General features: G+C 41.7%; 1 protein-coding gene across 2 annotated transcripts in view; it reads right to left on the bottom strand.

Annotated features, from left to right (window-relative positions):
* EBF1 (EBF transcription factor 1) overlaps positions 1-13,448 on the bottom strand; it is a 288,238-nt gene that overhangs the window by 196,691 nt on the left and 78,099 nt on the right. The window lies entirely within an intron of this gene.

Here is a 13,448-nt window from a genome sequence, read left to right as displayed (position 1 = left end):
CTATAACTCTCAGCATGCTGGGAACATGTTACGTGGGGGGGGAGGGCTGAAAGTAGTCATATTTCACTATGTAGGGGCTATTACTCCTAAACAGGGGGCTTTTAAAGGGATGTCACTTTATGCCTCCAGATGATTGGATGAGAGAGGTCACAAAGCTGTGTCTGGTGTTGTTCAGATCATCTAAAGGCTTTATGTATTATAAAAATAGCGCCACACCTGTCCACAGGTGGGATGTGGTAATGCATCTGAACCTTACTCATTATAAAGTGGTTTATAATGGATATGACGTGATGATATTCCCCTATGATTTGTAAAGCACTGTGGAATTTGATGGTGCTTTATAAATAAAGATTATTATTATTATTATTATGTGATAAATCCCTAATAAATGGAGGTCTGAACAATTGGGACTCCTAGTGACTGGAATAGCAGATGACCATAAGACCACCCCAAAAGTCAACATTGTGCACGGCCAATTGCACCTGCAATAAGACACCCAGTGTAAGAGGAGGTTCTGAGTTGTAATACCCCACGCAGCCTATGTAAAAAGGTGGCGCTGTTGTCAGGCTATGAGTATAATGAGAACTATAGTTCACAAGGATTGCCGAGGAATATTATAAAATCATACAGTAAAATATACAACCCACTCTACACAAAGCATCTCCAGCTAAAATAATATGTAATATAATTTAATGTCCCCGTGTATAGGCCGCAGTATTACCAGCCCTGCCCGTATTCAACAGGTTAATTCCATTGTTGTTGTACAGGCCAGAGATTCTTCAGAGTGTAATGTTTTATACGGCCCCTCTGGCATCAAAGGGAATGAAAGAGTAATCTTATAATAACTGTGCATTTTATGTATAGTCTTCGGCGCTCCCCGCACGTGCCATGCCGCTGTCAGGAGGAAGACAAAGCATTCATCAGAACATGCTGTAGGAACAGGAATTACACCAGATCCTGATGCTGGAAAGACATTAGTACAAGGGAAGGATCTCTTCAAAATAAATTCCTATAACAGTAGCTCCATTCAAAAAACACTTCATTATAAAGCATCACCGGGGGTGCACGGCAGGCGGGGTGCTTAGGATCTCACACTATGTTATAACCAAAGTCTATTCTGGATCAATAGAACTACCCTGAGGGTGTGGATTATGTCCAAACATGACAGAATCGTACCATTAGGTGCCCATATACATCATCGGACTACCAGCTACTCAGCTAATTAAAAGATACACTTTTTGAGCCCAATAAGGATCCTAAACTCGAATGCAGAAGTGGATTATAATATAGGTGGTTTGGGCAGCCGCCCAGGGTGCAAGGCTTCAAGGGGGCCCATGACCACATGAACCAATCATCAAGTTTGCCCTGCGGAGATAATCAAGAGAAGGTCCTCCAGCCATGAAATCCTTAAGCACTTAACACACTTAGTACTCCTTGTAGGTCCTCTAAAAGTCCCCAAATTGCAGAACTAAAAGTGGACAGAAGGGACCCCCTCCTTTCTCAAGTAGCTTGATTCTTGTGCCATATGAAGGAACTAAATGCCATTAAATAACTAGAATTGTAATGGCCCACAATGTCCATACAGCCTAGGGCCCATGGGGCAATCATGTCCCAGGGCCCACACACAGCACTTTTATCTAGCAAAACAGACATAGGTGACAGATTATATAAAATGGCTATGGAGAAGGGAGGGAGGAACAGTGAGTCACAGCAGCTAGGTCTCCACCTAGGATTTCAAAATGCAGATACAGGCTGCAGGGTGCTTTTAAAAAATTAAGATTATACATCATATTTTTACTAGAAACGTGTACACTTATGGGGCTTCTGACTAAACTTCAAAGCCCCCTTACACAATAGATTCATTGGTCAAACAGCCTCGAACAGTACATATCAGATTTGTTTGTCGAACATGTGAATTTCGTAGTGATGGACTTGGGTTCCTTGGACGTACCAGACAGAATAATTTGTGAGTCACTCTTCTTCATCCCTTAGGAAATAGGGCCTACTAGCCTCCTAGCTTCTCTAGGTTTTGCATCTCTAGTGTCTAGTAATGTGTAAGAGCTTGCGCCCACCGGGGGATCCTCTGCTCCTCTGGTGGGCCCATCCGACACTGGGTGTACCTCCCGTGAACAAAAGTATGAAACAATTCCAACTTAGACGATCCCTAACTTCCTCCATATTTGCTAAAACAGAGTTGGGATACATTACACCACAGCTTTTGGGAAGTGGGTTGAATTCTAAAATCTGCATTTTTTCCCTATTTTCATTCATATATTTCAATATTCTCTCTAAATTTGTTATGATACCATTTCTAGGATTAAAAATAGGTAAAAAACAATGTCAGAAAGTGATATAAATATTTAAAGGAGCTTTCTTTGGCAGTAGCTACCAGCCATGGGTCTTCTGTCAGTGATTTAGGAGCAGGCTCTGGTCCGAAGACAGGTCATCACACTATAACATTATTTATATTCTCCTTCATATTTCATGACCTGAAAAAAATGTGCTCCTTAGAGCCTGAGGGGTAATCTATTCCAGGAAGAGAGTAAACTACGGCTGCTGACACATTTAGAGGTCCAGATCTGCTTGACTGATGTTGTTTTAACTGCAATCTGACGCTCCCGCTCCCCGGTTTGTTTATCCGCGCGGTGATCTGAGCCTCGGTAAGGGGTTCCTTTGTCTGATGTCACTTTTTGCTGTGCAACCTTGTATCTTCTTTGTTCCAATCACTTTAATAGTCACGGCTGTCATGAATGTGGAGTAAATAGGTTAGCGGGGAGATGTAGTGCGAGCGGGTGATATTAGAATGCAATCCTACGGTGGGAGCCTTGGATATTTTCATTACACAATCAATTCATTTCGGAGAATAAATCTGTCGTCAAATAAGTTAGAATCCAATTTACCTTTAAACACGTCATTTAACTATTGCCGGTGTTTTATATTTTTTCATCTCCGTCAGGCTGTGCATAAAACTGTATCAGTGTGACGGCTCGAACAGAAGCCAACGAACAGAAGTGCATTTGTATTTGTAGCTTGTATGTCTACTGGTCCCGAAATGGGGTGGAAAGCGAAGTTCAGATAAGTATGGAATTATTTTCATATCTATGGGCATCTGATATGCATCGCCATTGCCAACTGGGTGCCATATTTGGTTATGGTGCTCTAGTGATCGCAGTGTTGGACTGGCCCATTCAAGAACAAGAGGATCCTCCAGTGGGCCCATTCGTTTAACCTTATTCTAGGTTGCAGGGATACAGCAGAAGACATCCTAAATTGGAAGCTCCTTTTGCCTGTTTCATGAGTGATATAGGTTGTGGACCCAGAATTGGGGTTGGCCAAAGCAACCCCTGGCCAAGACCCCTCAGACGAATTGGATAGCCATTTGCCAAGCATTCGATTGCCAGGCTGGGGATCATATAGTTCAAGGCATGGTGGAGCCGTTGACAGTGAGAGGTTTCAGGAACCAACGCACTGCCACCACGTACCTTCAGGTTGTATCGCTCCTGTCGTGGTCAATGGGAGATGTAAGAAGTAGAAGCAGCATCGCCAGGAACCTCTATCACTTCTGAAGTCAACAGTCGCTGATGCCTCATCCTCCTCTTGCACCCCCAGCTGAATTCCCCTATTACCACCTCAATGAACATCCACCACTGCCAATCCTGTTTTGTTCCTGTTAAAATGAACTTGAGGGGGTGCAGAGGTTGCGATCGCACCCGGGCCCAAAAGGTTTAGGGGGCCCTTATGGTGTCACTTTCCCATATGAGAAGACTATTACTATAAACCATACATTATAGTCGGGGGCCTGGCACAGACTTTGCACTGGGGCCCATCAGCTTCTTGTTACGCCACTGTCCCTGGGGCAAAAAAAAAGGTTGTGGAGCACTGGTCTATGGTGTCTGGGGAGAATACCAGTCAGTATAGTTAAGCTCTATGGATAAAGGGTAAACAAATTAGTTCACTCACAAGTCAATGTCATTGCTTCACGATGGGATAAAATTCTTCTACCTGCAGACATCTGTTTTGGGGTTTTTTCACCTCCTCAGTGCAGTGATGTAGATCTTCATGGCTACCGTTTTTTATTGTAGAAAGTATTGTTTCTTACAGGCCATGCAAATGATGATATTACAATATGTGCATGTATCCCTTTAAAAAGCACTAGTTTGGGATTCCTCTGTTCCCTATAATCCATGTGCGGAAATCATAACCTATAGGCATTTCAATGTTAGCATCTGCCTTAGATACTGCCTAAGATCAGTAGAAATTATTGGATTTTGAAGCCCCCGAAATTCTATGCAACCTAACCTTCTGGCCGGAGTGTTGCTTTAACATTACTTTAAGGTGGAGCTGTACTTAAATTTAAACAATGAGTCACTATCCCAAGCATCGACATAAGATGACACCACTGATATCGTCCCGTTCCCAGTTCATTAAAGTCTTAAGAAAAGATTATTACTAGATAAACTATCTTGCTATTTCCTTTCACAAAATCATCTCTCACCCCGTTGTTCCCATAATAAAAAATTTCCCCGATCCTTCCAAATCTGTTGTTATTTCACTCAGAATACTCAACATGCGAAGCTGTTATTGAGATGTAATTTCTTAAAGGGAATGTGCCGGCAATTTTTTTTTGTTGACTGCCTGAAACCAGATATCAATATCAGGGCCGGCACCAGCACTGGGCATACCCGAGCAAGTGTCAGGGCCCATAGCTGCTGGGGGAGGGGGGGGGCCCACATAAGGCTGTACATAAGGAATCCATGGGGGGGTGGTATATAAAATAACCATGATGGGGCTGTTTGGGATGATAAACTAGGGAATATTTTAGAGAACAGGAGATTGTTTTAGATCATACATTTTTGATGCCGCCTCGTGAGTTTACTGCAAAGGGGCCTACTGAGGCTCTGTCGTCTAGGGGCCAGCGCTGATCAATATAGATAGTGACATGGACGGATTTTTAAAAATCATCAAAAACTCAATCAAAATTGGTTATAAAAGAGGGAATTTTCCGGCAGAGTCTCCAGTGAACGGAAACTTTGGAAATGTTGAGGCCATACGTGGCCTTGAGGCAGTTATCCAAATGCCTGGAACTTAAAGGGGTTTGGGGTTATTAAAGCTGCATCCACATCTGCGCCTATGTGCATTATTACCCACGTTGTCTTCTTCTTCTCCTAAAATGGGAAGATCATTTTCAATAAAAAAAAGATTTAGCGCAACGTGATCCTAATTGATCGACTAATTTCCAGGATTCCCGTCTTCCCTATTTTCGATAATTCGATTTTTTTCCAAATTGAGCTCCACACTAAAGACATTTCCGTGGGTCTAATGACAAGTCTCTCACCGAACCCATTAATTCCTACACTCCTCTGTGGTGCTACTTGCTTAAATCATTCATAATTTCCCTCACTGATGGCGTCTCTTTCGCGAGTCTGTAAAAGCTGGGCCTGGGCTGACTAATTCATCAAAGTAAAATGGGTTTCTCATTCCGCTGATAACAGTTTTGACAGAAATGTTACCACAAAACAAGCCATGGTGTGAATTTCTATATCAGATTTTGCAATAACTAACAGTTCCAAGTATAGGATTCACTATCCACTTCTTGTTTCTAATGGAAATAACGATAAAGTTTATTCAAAAGTTTTGTAAAATGTCATCAACATACCCATAATCCTCAGTAAATGATCCCTGCTTTAATATTTTAGATATTACCAGTAGAAATGTCTTCATATATTTTCATTACTCAATTTCCAGATATAACTGGAAACCATCATGAAGTTGCTGTTGACGGATCTTTAGTTCTAGGATCTGTCAGCAGCAGGTTGTTGATGGTTTCCATGGAATAACAGTCGGGTTTTTTTGGCATTTTAATATAATTGAGATGTAATGTAACTATACCGGAATGGAGATTAGGTGACTATATATATAATTTTAGGCATAAATTCACTTTAATGAAGGATTCGTATGACAAAATGGAGTAAATTACGTGCACAATAGCCTGTTTATGGCTCACATAGAGAATAACTAAGCCGATCGCCAATTATATAGGATGGATTCTGAGACCAGAGATGTTTTCCCCAATATTTCCTGATAATATAGCATTAGGACCAGGTTCCCACATCTTCGGAAGCAACGCATAGACTATGTATAGGATCATTTGTTAACCATCAGCAGTATGGGTATCCTGTTTCCAGTGAAAGATGACAATGGTGCGTTGTGTTCTCTCGGGACATGATCCCATGAGGTGATGTAATATCTGAAAAATATTTAATTGGTCCCCATGAGACGCACTTTCTTGCTAGGGGTAGTAGTAATAGGGAAGATGTACTGTAGGTTTTAATGGGATTTTACCGTAATGTAACAAGGACTCCATGTTCTCTATCTGATGATGTTACATACACGTATATACCTCTAATTCATATATTCACTCTACATATTTTGGTATATATGGTAAAAAAAACCTTAAAGGGGTAGTGTGTTAAGGAAAAAACATTGCCTATTTGAGATGGGTCACTTTTCAAGAGCCAAGAGCAGCTCCTAACACAATCTCTCACTCTGGAGTACTGATAATGTCCATATTATACATGGACATTCCTTTGATTTCAATGTGATTGGTGTAATACTTCACCTTTCCTGCAGAGGCACTGCAGAGAAAGTGAACACAGGCTATGATGCCCTTCAACGGAGTAAAATGATTGACGTGATTGAAGTGTCATCTATTGGGAATGTCCACATTATATGTTAATAAGGTCATACAAACCAAGATGGCGGTATCCTTTCATTTTCATACCGCACAGAGCGACACGCCCCCTAACAGAAGGTTACCGCCCCCTAGGTTTTTAAGAAAACAAAAACAATATGAATCAGGGGTACAATGACAAAAAATATCACTCCAAATATTGTCCAAGAAGTGATAACATCCTTGACCTTCAGTCTTATTTCATCATCACCTGTATAAGCCACACTTGGGTGGATTAAGACTGCTATGGGCCCTGAGCTGTATGAATATTACAGCCCCTACAAGTCTCGAATCACTTCCCTCATATGGTACTAGGATCAGCTTCTGTGGGAATGGAGGATGACCCCCTTCTGCCTACTTTTAATCTGCGGTTTCAGGACCTTTGGAGGACCTTCATACTCTCAATAACATGAGGTCCTGAAATTACTCTCATGTTATTGAGAGTATGTACAGATGCACAAGGATTTCATAGATAAAGTTAAAAATTTGGTGGGTGGTTTAAGTGGTCATGCCCTCCCCCCTAGAAGGTTTGGGCCCTGGGACTACCACCCAAACTGCCTACATTGTAATCCACTACTGTACACATTAGATCTTACTCATTCAAGTTTTTTTTTAAAACTTTTAAGGGTGAAGACATATCATTGGGATCGTTCTCTTCTGAGAGACGCGCCCACTTGTAAGAGGAGCCATCGTCCATCTTTACGCTCTGCATATAGGCAGTGAATTGAGGCAAGTAAAGTCTTTCCCCCTCTCTCTCTCTCTCTCTCTCCACATGTTCGACTTATGTTTCTGCTTTTTTTTCGCTGGCGACAATGTGGAGCCAGTCTTTTCCGTTCATCTCCGAGCAGCTAACAACAACACAAACAGTGGCGGCCCCTCTCCCTCTCTTCTGTGCTGTGTTCCCCGCAGAGTGTTTGCCGGCCCCGGCCTGCGATTTATAGCAAGGAATCCGTTCCTCTCAAGGGCTAATTCATACCTACCTACAATGCCACTACTGAGGGACAAAACTACAGGTCCAGTGTTCTCCCGGTTGTGTTCTCGCTCAGCCCGGCTTCTAACCTGTGATTTACGGCTCGGCACAATCGCCGCTTCTGCACACTCCATTAAATTCACAACACATACAGTTTTCCTCAATTAATTCGGCCATAAATCAAAACAAATCCAGCTTCTTCCTTCTCTTATATTCATCCCCCGTTTTGGTTTGTCTTTATTTCTACCCTTTAATTTGCGCCGAATGATCCCTACCGCATAACCGTATACTTCACTACATCAGCCTCTGTTGTGTTAACCCCTAGAGGACCAAAGGCCCCCGGCGGGCCCAGTAAAGGCCTTAAAGAAGTTACGTAGCAAATTTTCAGCCTTCCCTGCCTTCTGTAGCATCAATGCACAGGCTAATTGCTCTCAATTTACTGCTCATAAACCGGAGACCTACCTCCAGTTTAGCTCTGCTCCTGAGGGACCGGCCTGTAAAAAACTGCAAGGGGAAAAGTGGCAGACCAGGGCTCACGTCATTAAATAAAATAGCAATAGCTATAAAAAAAAATAAGAGGCATTCGCTTCTTCTGCTGATTAAAAATAATCACATTTAGAGCAGGTCCGATAAACTGTGGCCCCCCAGTAATAATAGCGCGCAATTACTTCAACGGAGTAAACCTATTATTAAAAACCGTATAACACCACGAGACGCAAATGCTTCGTTTAAAAGCGGGTTTTCGTTTTGTTTAAGTCGAGGAGCAGGTCGGGGGTTTAGGTTTTATTGAATGAAAACACAACGAAGGAAATAAGTAATAATTAGTAGTGAATGCGGTCGAGCTGCAATACCAGGCTCAACCTGGGGACAAGGGTGGCGCTGTTTCTGGTTTAAACTTCAAATGACTGCATTTATTTTGGAAATAGTTAAGAACTATAATTAGGACTGATTTTATAAAAATGTGGCCCAGCTTAACAATTAAAGTAAACCCTGTTCTTCCAATTTTTAACACATATAAATAATACTGTCACATAATGCCTAAATAATACTGCCATAAAGTGTCTACATGATACATTTACACACACACACACACACATATATATATATTTTTATTTATATTATATATATATATATATATATATATATATATATATATATATATATATATATATTTTATATATATTTTCCACACTACTGCCATTTAAGTAACCAAATAATACCGTCATATTAAATATATAAAAAATACTCCTATACAGTTGAGCACATCTCTCACTCCAATTGAGAATTCAGAACAGAAACTAATATTATGTTACATTTATTTGACTTTCTGGCTGTTACGGTATATTTCATGTGAAAACAAAAGAACAAGAACCTTGTTAGGTGCTACCACCATTACAAATAACCCCTTTCTCTGCACCTTTATGCGCCAGATTAAAATAATACCGCCAAGCAATGTCTAAATAATACAGTCATACACTATCCATTTTAATTCTCCTGTTTCATACCTAAGTAAAACAAAAAGTTCGTATAAATAATCCCGCTATACAATGCATAAAAAATACCGTTATACACATTTTATAGCAAAAAACTGTATATTATATTTACTCCGCTCTCAGGTTGTTTAGGTTGTTTATTTATTGTAATAACTGGAATTTGGCTCAATTGCCCATTTTGATGACCTCAAATCTGACCCTGGTTAGGAAGTATATAAATATAATTAAGAATCTGTATATACGTCGCTGAGATATAGCGGTATAAAGGTATGGAAGTATAATGATAGCGCACCGGCTTATAGATTACCATTAATGGAATCAATCAGCGTTACAATTGGTGACGAAGCAGTTAAATTAAACGGCCAGACCCCCTTCTTTTCATTCCTTCCCAATGCGCAAAACCATGTAGTGACTAATCAGCAACAACTGAGCCGGCTGCTACGTGCCCTGACTCCTGGAGAGGTAACGACAACCATCTCTAATAGTATTGATCAGGAGCTGCTCCTGATTTAATCAGATGGAGGCCTGTAGGGAACTTTACCATAGGTTGGCGGAAAAAAACGGAGAGCTGTCAATCACAGCGCCATCAGCTGTTCCCTGGAGTGTTCGGGGCTGTGCGCGCTCTCACATGATCTGGATGTCTCTCCTTATTGTAGCTCTTACGTTTGCCAAATGTCTCGTGTTTGGGTCTAGATTTCAGAGTTCCTTGTTATGAGAAAATAATGGCTGCATTATGTGATTTGTAGTTAAAGGGGATGTTCATTGTTGGCCATCAAATTATATTATGAACTCACCTGCCATTAACCATAGCTAGAAAATAGACCCTAACCACCTCCAAATTTGGCTGATTTCACCTGGACCTCTTTGCTCCAGTATTGGGCTACAGGCTGGGCAGTAGTGTACATAGCCCAGGGCCCAAGCCTTCTAAGGGGACTATAGTCACCCAAACCACCCACCTAATTTTATACTGAGAAGGACCTTTACATATGAAATCCTCGTACATCTGTTACTGCTCACAATACACAAGAGCCATTGCAGGACCTTTGAAGGTCCTGAAACCACAGATTGAATGCAGCAGAAGGGAAGCATCCCCCATGACACAAGATAACCATAAATTAGGAAGTGAATTCTAAACTTGTAGACCCGATAATATTCATATAGCCCTGGGCCCATGACAGTCTTAATTCACCCCTGAGCCTGGGCCCACCAAAGGATTCTCTGTTTCTCTGGTGGGCCACTCCGACCCTGTCTGCTGCTGTGACTTCTACGCCACTGATTGGCCACAGTGGTCATGACTGGCAACACTGAAAGCGTCAACACTAAAAAAAACGGGTAACTGCAAGGCAGTAAGTACCATTTTTTTTTAATTCTCCTGGTCAGACCATCCTCTAAACTGGACATATGTTCTGAGACCCAGGTAAATGTGAAAGTGTATTGGGGCCTCACAAGTTTCTCCCAATAACAGATGTTGGAGAGAAAAAGCAGATCAGGTTGTTGGCAATAACCCTACCAGGAGCATTGTTTCTTATGAACAAACCCACCCAACTATGTGGGGCTCTGGACAACTAGGGGTGGCCCAAACAGTGGTAGGATGTATGTCTACTGGACTTGTTCTTAAAATTTGAACTGGTTTTTCGGGACAGGGATGGAACAATGATGAAGACCAGCATCAGCACTGTCCACACCTCGGTGTAAAAAGGTGCTACTCAGTGTCGCTATCTTCCTCTCGGTCTAGTTTCTTCCACTCTACTTTAGGAAACTAGACTGAAAGAGAGTCAAAGGGCCCCAATATACAACCTTGCTTGGGGCCCAGTATGCCTCTCCTCATTTAGAGGTTGACCACAGCCATGTATGGAGTGTATCAAGAAGCAGCTGGCCAATACCTATCTGGTATGTTTGGCCAACCCGATACATATGAACAGACAAATACTACAGTATTTGCGTCTGCTGTGATTTATGCTGTGAGAGAGGAGGGAGAGCAGTAGGGGAAGAAATATGAATAGTCAAAGCACAACTGTCCAGGTCAAAGAGAAATTTCCCCTTTTATACATACATATAAAATACTAATATACTGAACAAGAAAAATTATGCCAGAATATACAGAAAAAAATCGAACATAACATGTGTAATCTATTTCGGCACGTAAGTAAATTTAGTGATATAACTACTCTTTCTAGATAATAACAGCATTTTTCTCTTTCTAGATAATTCCATATATTATGTCCGTGTCTGTTTCCAGGCCTGGATTCTGCGGCTTGGCATGATGGTCATGTTCAATGGCAGAACTATATCTAGGACCAGGATCTGAGTGATAGATTTGTGTTTCTAAGCGACTGGCCCAGATTGGCTGTTGAAAGTATGTGTTGAGTGGCCGCTCTGAGGCGCTGTACACTTACTTCTCCCAGGTAACTTAGTTCGGAGGACCTTGCCAAACCTCAGGGTACATTAACATGGTTAGAGGCCGGCTCCTCGCTACACACAAGTTCTGTCTTCCATGGATTCTCTGTGGTTAGCACAGCTTTCGAGAGTCTCCTTAGGACTGAATATACTGATGTCTAGAAATGGACTGTCCTGTAATAAGGCCACTGAGGAATTATTGGTACAGATTTAAAACCTAAGCTTAAAGGGGTTTTCTAGGTTTGTGATATTGATTACCTATATACAGGATAGGTCATCAGGGATATGACACTGATGACCCCCAACAATCAACTGGATACAGCATCAGAATTAATCACAAAAAAAGAACTCGTACAACAGCTCCATGTTCTTTCTGGTGACCAAATCTGGAATTACAGCTCTTCTACCATTTTGGTGAATGGAATGCTCCACAGTCATAATGAGATGATCAGTGGGTGTCTAGGGTGTCGAAGAGCGTAGGTCATTCATCATCAAGGGGCTGTGGACGGTCTGGATGGCCCAGACTCAAACCCAATACAGAACCACTGAGGAACAAAAGATGAAAACCCAATTTCCACGTCATTGGTCTAGCAGAGGGTTGGCCCCCAAATTTTTTTATCTGGTGAGTCCAAGGCACCCTGGTCCGACAACAATACTGAATGGGTCCCATTCATACCCCATCCTGTAATAGACAGCCCACTACTGGCACAGATTTAGCAATATGTGATCTGAGAGTATTTTATGTAGTAGTTTTTGTATAATTTTGGATAAAATTCCGCTATGACATTGTATCAGGTGTCTGAATAAACACTATAACATACATCTGGCCTATAGGTCCATACATAATATTTTCGAGTGGAGCAAGTTGAGATTGAGCACAACAGCTGAACCTGCCAGAAATCCCAGCAAACGTTTAATTAAAAAGATTCTGAGCGGCTGATGAGCGGGGGGCCGGGGGGCCGAGCGCTGGGGAGAAGGAGATTGGACGATTTGGCTGGGTTCATTAAAAAGCCAGAGAGTATAACCCTTAGCGGCTTCTGCTATAAAGAGATGGGCCATTGATTTGGTGCACATATCAGCAGATAAAGAGGTCTCATCGCTCCTTGTCACTATGGAGACGCAAATGGAGATACCGGTCCTGCCGCAAGGGTAAGCGCATTAACCCCTTCCATCCGGAGAGGACAAACATTGTCAATCATAAGACTGCAAAATCATTACAACGTCCAGTGGTTGAATGTACAAGTATCTACATGATAGGGGTGACAATGTGATCAATGGGGGACTAATCACTGTGATTCCATCGGATCACAAATACAATGGTCCCTATGGAACCCTGCTTTATGTAATCGGAGGGGGGCCTGGCAGTTAGACCGCCGTCTACCATTCAGGACAGATAAAACTGCAAAAAAAAGTATAGACGTTTCATATAAAAAAAAAACTTTTCAAACTTTTTAGAGGATAAGTGGGTAATTCGGTAGAAGTAGATAACCTCGAAGAACACTTCTTAGATGTATATTGCCATGTCTTATGCATCTTATTAGAGTTTTTTCAAACATTATAATCCTTTTTCATATCCAACTAAAATATTTTTTCAGTGCTGGTCCTACATGAGTGTATTGCCAACACAAAGTGTCATCCAGCCTTCCAGCAAATGAATGCCCCAAAAACCCCAATCACAGCCATGGCTAGTAGCTGGGGACTTGGCTGCCAATATCTCCAGGTCGTGTGGGATGCACTTATCTCTACAACTAGAGATCAACGAATTTCTAAAAATCCAAATTGCAATCAAATTGTTCCAAACTGGGAAGTGTTGGAAGCCCTATCGGACCTTCTGGAAGAGATTTTACCAAGCCTGCGA

This window comes from Engystomops pustulosus, chromosome 4 (genome assembly GCF_040894005.1).
Source record: "Engystomops pustulosus chromosome 4, aEngPut4.maternal, whole genome shotgun sequence".
Classification (NCBI taxonomy): Eukaryota; Metazoa; Chordata; class Amphibia; order Anura; family Leptodactylidae; genus Engystomops; species Engystomops pustulosus.
Note: the sequence above shows the minus strand (reverse complement) of the source record. Positions and strands in the feature narration are given on the sequence as shown.